Below are 6,964 nucleotides of genomic sequence, written 5' to 3'. Positions count from 1 at the left end.
AACCAATAATAAAAATAACAATATTAAACAATCTTGTCATAAGATGCACACTGAGAACCTTAGTGCATACTTTGAATGGTAAGCACAGGTACAGTTACAACTCTATGTTTCAGAGTGCATTTTTTCTAGTTTTTCTGTTTTTTGCGCTGATCACAATACCATTCTTTAGCCTTTCTTTTTTACTGTTGCACATTCGTAGTGGAAATGCCTATTGCACTTTGCACAGGTGGGAATGAATGTCCGGCCACTGAATTTTGGGCCATTTTTTCTCGTCATTTATCCACTCACCGGCATGTAACGCGTATGGGTCATTAAGACGTATTCCATTAACTAGTGTTAATTTAGCAGCATAACTTATTTTATCACTAGGTAATAAACTTGTAGTACGCTGACAGCATCGCGAGATAGCGGATCGCAACTGCTAAATAACCGCGTACAATCACAACATTCGACCAGACGCTTTGAAGGACCCGGCACTTTTTGCAGCCAAGATGCGCGCGCATCCGCCGTGTTGATAAACAAATAATCCCTCTATAAGCTACGATTTAGAAAACCTACCCTCATTTGTCCTGAACATTTGATTTTTTTTTTTTATAAGCTCATTTAAACAAAGTAATTAGTCCTTAGATATAACAGTTTGGTCAGTCGGTTACGTCAATGTGCACATAAGTTGTAAGTTTTGAAAAAAAAAAAATAATGTTCTTGAACATATAGTTTTGTTTATAGAAAAAAATAAGGATTTTTGTTCAAAAAGCTTATCTGTTGTCCAAGCAAAATATCACGCTCCAGGAGCTCCAGTCCCTCAGTCTTCCCATCGTTCAGTCTGAGTCACAAAGATGGCGGCGGGATCCTCCTGCCTCTAGATCTCCACTCGTTCGTTTGGTTATTGGCCGTCCAAAAAAAACCAACCTGTATGCAGAGCATCAACCGATCATGCACGTTTACTGATATCAGCAAAATCCTACAATCGCGCTCAGTGAAAATCAATTCAGCATTTAAAATAAACAAAACGCTCAGTAGTTAAGAACTTAATATCACTTCAGCATGAAACTCTCATTTCACAGGACTATGCTACTTACAGAGAAACACCTTATACTCCGGTTGGGAGTTTTTTCCAGTTAAAAAACTGAGCAACATTAGCTCTGACTTGGTAGCCATTCTGCATAAGTAAGCAGCTGAAAATAACACAAAGACTCACCGGAGAAATCCCAGAACAGAATGTATATTCTATCCCGCTCAAAATAAACAAATCTTCTGTATCACAGCATAACTTTTAAGTAGCAACTTTTTTACTTCTGCTGAAACGTGTTTCAGCTACGTATTTTTTTTTTTCTCTCGTCTGTCTTACCGACACAGGATAAATGTGGGTCTGGCGCCCTCTACAGGACATTTTAAGAACTAAGAAAACAAACACATTAAACATACAGACTAGAGACTGACACAGGAGTGGATTTTCGCTCTTGTCCCATCCCACTCCCACAGAAAAAAATTGTGTTCCGTCCCGATCCCGGGCCAGACTAGAAATCTAAATCCTGTCCCGTCCCACTCCTGGTGAAATTACTCCCACTCCCATCCCGCTCCCATTCAGAATGACTCCCGCACCTGCACCACTCCCATTCTTGTTTTTTTTTTGTTTGTTTTTTCAGCGCGGGTGAAAAACTCAGAGCGGAAGCACTATTGGTTTTTGGGTCGTGTCGTTTTTTTGACTCGCATTATAGTGTAGGCTTCAAGGAAAAAAACTACAAAATGGCGGCACCACGCCAGTACTGGATTTTTTTTTTCTTTCCATTTTATTTTATTTTTTGGCATCGATCCTAGTTTTTTTTTTTTTTTTAGTTATTATTGGTTTGCTCCCGCTCCCGTCTGCTCCCGTTAATGTTTAATCCTGTACTGTCCCAATCACGTGATCAATACTAATACTGACTCCCATCCCACGTGAATCCCATGGGAATCCCGTGACCCGTGGGATTCCCGGAAAAATGTCTGTACATGTCTCTAATACAGACAGATCAGCATAGTTTATGGGGGTTACAATCAGAATCAGACATACTTTACTACTATACTTTAAACTATTCTTTAACCACTGCTCACACATATAGCAAAGCCGCTCAGGAGCATCAGACACATCTGGGCACATTTTAACTGATGTGATTCAGGAGCATCAAAGATGCTCTGGAAGCGCGTCTGACCTTAATGTGGACGCATCAAAAAGGAAGCAGCAGGAGCTACTTTGCTGCTGAAATTGCATTTGGTATAGAGCTGCAACTAATGATTACTTTGCAAATGGATTAATCTGTCGAGAACTTTTTGATTGATCAAATAATAATCGGATAGTGAAAGGTTCCTTAAAGAAGACTTTTTGCTAAATTATACCAGAAAAAAATCTAATTTTCTACTTTAGAGTAGAACATATTGACAAAATTTTTATCCTAAATGCAAAATGTTCACTCCCACAGGAGCATGTCTTGCAAGTCAGTTACCAGATGCAATCAACTGGTTCTAACCAATCTGACAGTATGTCTGTAAAGTCAGTTGAGATGACATGTTGTGATGGCAGTAATAAAATGAATTTAATTAAATTTTAATTGGAGGTATGATTTGGATATTTTTATCTTTAAATTAATCTTCCAATATCGATTCACACACAAAGTGAGCAGAGTGAAGCTTGTGAAACAGAACCACGCTGTTGCATTGCATAGAAAAATACCCCAAAAAGGTGACTGAAGGTTGATGAAACTCGCATTTTTCAGCTTTGACGAAAAGTTTATTCTCTAGGAGTCTCTGTAAGACCAGGCGGACATGTTTTTTGTGTTCTGAGAGGTCCTTGGAGTAAATGAGAATGTCATCAATGTAGACAAAAACAAACACGTTCAAAAAATCTCTGAGGACGTCGTTGACTAAGGCTTGAAAACATGCAGGAGCGTTTGTTAGACCAAAGGGCATGACTAAATACTCGAATTGACCTAGAGGGGTCTTAAAGGCTGTCTTCCATTCATCGCCCTCTCTGATTCTGAGAAGGGGATAGGCGTTCCTTAAGTCGAGCTTAGTAAAGATTGTGGCGCCCTGAACTGGTTCGAATGCAGAAGCGAGTAGAGGAAGTGGGTACTTATTCTTAACCGTGATTTGGTTCAAACCTCTGTAGTCGATACATGGTCTAAGAGATCCATCCTTTTTACCCACAAAAAAGAAGCCTGCTCCTAATGGAGAAGAAGAAGGGTGGATTATTCCAGCAGCTAGAGACTCATTTATGTATTTCTCCATTGTCTCTCGTTCAGGTTTGGAGATATTATAAAGTCTACTGCCGGGTAGAGGGGCTCCTGGTAATAGCTCGATAGCACAGTCGTATGGTCTGTGAGGTGGAAGGGACGTAGCACTGACCTTACTGAAGACAGGGGCTAGATCATGGTACTCTGGAGGAACAGAAGAAAGGTCAGGAGCGTCCATCTCCCCCCCACCTCTAGGAGATCTTACAGCGGGGGCCGCTGAACGAAGACACGTCTCATGGCATGAGGTCGACCAGGACTCAATATGGCGATCGGTCCAGTTTATGTGGGGGTTATGTCGTTCCAGCCACTCAAATCCCAATACCAATGGAGAACATGCGGAGGGAAAAACAAAGAAAGATAAAGTTTCTCGATGGTTACCTGAGACCAACAGCTCGAGGGGTTGTGTTTGGTGGGTAACTTGATGAAGCTTCTTTCCATCGATCGCGGAGACACAGAGAGGCTGGGTTAGGGGAACAGTTTCAATCTGTAGCTGTTCAACCAGATTGGAGTCAATTAGGTTCCTTTCACAGCCTGAATCGATGAATGCAGAAAAAGTGAGGTTTTGGTCGGCAAAAAACATCGTGGCAGGAAGTAAAAGGCGAGGAGATTTCTCAGAAATAACATGGCCCGTCAGACTCCTCAGGTCCTCTGACGGGCCCCGGCTTTTGATTTAGCTGGGCATGAGGCAATGAAATGGCCACTCTCACCACAGTAGATGCACAGCTTGCTCCTGACACGCCTTAACCTTTCCTCTGGAGTTAGCCTTGTATGCCCAACCTGCATGGGTTCGGTCTCTATTTCAACCGCATGAGAGGCCTGAACAGGCAACGGGAGAGATTGGACCGTTGATCCTGGTTTAGAAAAAAATTCTGTGGAAGAGGAGAAGGCAGGAACAATGTTAGAGGCAGAAACAGAATTAGGACCATGATTCCTTGGTTTAGAGCCATTTCTGGCTCGAATTCTATTATCCAGCCTAATTGCCAGGCGGATTAATTCCTCTAGAGTGGCGGGTTCGTCGAGGGTTGCAAGCTCATCTTTTATGTTTTCGTTGAGAGCCTCAAAAAATGCAGTCTTTAAAGCACATTGGTTCCAACCGGAAGCTGCGGCTTTAACCCGGAAATTAATTGAGAATTCAGCTACCGAGGAGTTTCCTTGTCTTAGTTTCAAAAGAGCTCGAGAATCAACCGTTTGATCTGTTTCCTGGTTGAAGACTTGTGAAAACTCAGAAATAAAGTCGGAGTATTGACAACTAAGGCTTTCGTCGGAAGAGAACCTAGCCTGCGCCCATTCCAGAGCTCTTCCAGTCAATTGAGACAAAATAAATGATATTTTCTTGTAGTCAGTTGGAAAACTGCCAGGGGAATTTTGTAAGATTAATCGACATTGAAATAAAAATCCTTTAGTCACTTATGTTACCTGAAAACTTTTCAGGGAGGCTAGGTCGGAACTCAGACGATGACGTCACCACCGGTGACCTCGGAGGAGGAACTGGACCCGGAAATGGTTGTTCAGGTGGCGTGGCGTTAGCATTGCTCAATCTGTTAGCGCTGTTTAAATTGTTAACGAAGCCTTGAATGATTTGATCCTGATAAAGAACCATTCTGTGTAACTCACGTAGGGTTTGGGTTTGTCCCATAATCTGGGCATCTTGTTCCTCCAACCGACGAAGAAATTGGTCTGCTGGGCCTTGTGTTTGGCCGCAGTGTTCTGTCATGATTGGTTCAGAAAGGCCCAATATGCAGAACTCCACGGAGACGGAAACAGGGGTGAAAGTTAAACAAAGTTTATTGTTCACAAGCACATGGATATATGTCAGGTACTGGTTCACATCTGGGGATCTGGTTCTCAGGATACTGAAAGGGAGACAGTTCAGTTAGCCACGTAGCTGAAGAATGTTGAGATGTTATTTTCAGAGATCTACCTTGAAGAATCCGGGTTTGGCTTTGAGAGAGGCACTGTTGGGTCCAGAGACTGTTTGATTCAGCAGAGTTCAGTTTCAGCTTCAGCGTCTTACTTCTGACTTGAGGGCAGAGACAGAACTTGGTTTTCCAGCTCTTAGTCCAGAGCAGCATGGGAATCCAGAGATGGGTCTTCAGGTTTGGCTCAGAGGGCAGGTTCGACAGGTTAAGCTCATCCAGAGCTTACAGGACAAAAACTGGTTTCCTGTAGGCAGAGACAAAAAGGGAATTAGAATCCAACTAGGAGACTAGAAGCAACAAAGAATTCACAGAGGTAGTGAGGCTCAGGTGCTAACCAAACTGGATAAACACTGCGGCGTTGATGCGAGGTCTGAGGGCTGCTTATATGGTGGAGGATCCTCCTGATGACGAGATGGGCTTCAGGTGTCTCGAAGGCTCAAATCAGGAGGATCCACAGCGAACTCTGCTGGAGGCAGGTGGTACAGCTCCAGATCCCAACACTCCTGATGTGGAGCCACAATCAGTGGTCTCCTCTGCTCCTGATTCGGAACCGCAATCGAAGGCTTCCTCAGTTCCTGACTCGGAGCCGCAATCGGAGGTTCCCTGTCTTCCGGATACGGAGCCGCAATCAACGGTTTCCGGTGTTCCTGTGGAGCCACAGTCGGTGGCCTCCTCTGTTCCAGATCCGGAGCCGCANTCCTCTGTTCCAGATCCGGAGCCGCAGTCGGCGGTTTCCTGTGTTCCTGTGGAGCCACTGTCGGTGGCCTCCTCTGTTCCAGATCCGGAGCCGCAATCGGCGGTTTCCTGTGTTCCTGTGGAGCCACAGTCGGTGGCCTCCTCTGCTTCTGATGTGGAGCCACAGTCGGTGGCCTCCTCTGCTTCTGATGTGGAGCCACAATCGGTGGCCTCCTCTGTTCCTGATCCGGAGCCGCAATCGGCGGCCTCCTGTGTCCCTGTGGAGCCACAGTCGGTGGCCTCCTCTGCTCCTGATGTGGAGCCGCAATCGGCGGCCTCTTTAGTTCCTGATTCGGATCCGCAGTGGACGGCCCTGTCTGACCCTGTTGCAGAGCAGCAGAAGCGAAGGCGGCGCCCTCCTCGGAGCTTCCTGTTGGAGCGGAGACGGCGTCCTTCTCTGAGCTTCCTGCAGAAGCTGGGATGGCGTCTCCTCCAGGGTCCCTGCAGCTTCTGAGACTCCGGTCCGGCGGCCGGCCTCCAGAGCGTCTGCTTCAGCTCCGTTTCCGCAGCCGGTCACCTGATACTCTGCCCTGCTGCCGGTCCCACGGCCGGCCACCTGAGACTCTGTCTTGCCTCACCTGAGATTTTCCCTGTCCTCGCCCACCCTGGGTGGGTTGTTTTGATTTCTGGACCCTGTTTCTGTTTCTGTGCCTGGCCCTCCTTGCCTGTTTCCCCCTCCGCCCGCCCTGGGTGGGTTGTTTTTTGTTTCTGGTTTTTTGTTTTTGGGCGTCTGGTATCCGCCCTTAAGGGGGAGTACTGTTGGGATCCAGAGGTTTGCCCTCCAGAGGGCAACGTGGATCCCTTCCTGTGGGCTTCTGTTACTGTTGGGATCCAGGGGTTTGCCCTCCAGAGGGGCGACGTGGATCCCTTTCTGTGGGTTTCTGTTTTTCCTGTTGGGATCCAGAGGCTTGCCCACCAGAGGGCGCAGTGGATCCTCTCCTGGGAGCTGGTGCTCAGCTCTCAGCTGATTCCCATCAGCTCATGATTAAGCTCTCCCCATATAAGCTGGGTGAGAGCTTCCCTCTGAGCCGGATTGTTGTCCTT

General features: G+C 46.0%; 1 pseudogene; it reads left to right on the top strand.

Moving 5' to 3' along the window:
- The first annotated feature begins 5,691 nt into the window (after positions 1-5,691).
- LOC107085977 overlaps positions 5,692-6,964 on the top strand; it is a 10,570-nt pseudogene continuing 9,297 nt past the window's right edge.

Source organism: Cyprinodon variegatus, unplaced genomic scaffold, assembly GCF_000732505.1.
Source record: "Cyprinodon variegatus isolate N-32 unplaced genomic scaffold, C_variegatus-1.0 Scaffold139, whole genome shotgun sequence".
NCBI classification, from domain to species: domain Eukaryota; kingdom Metazoa; phylum Chordata; class Actinopteri; order Cyprinodontiformes; family Cyprinodontidae; genus Cyprinodon; species Cyprinodon variegatus.
The sequence above is the reverse complement of the archived record's forward strand: the minus strand, read 5'-3'. Positions and strand labels throughout refer to the sequence as shown.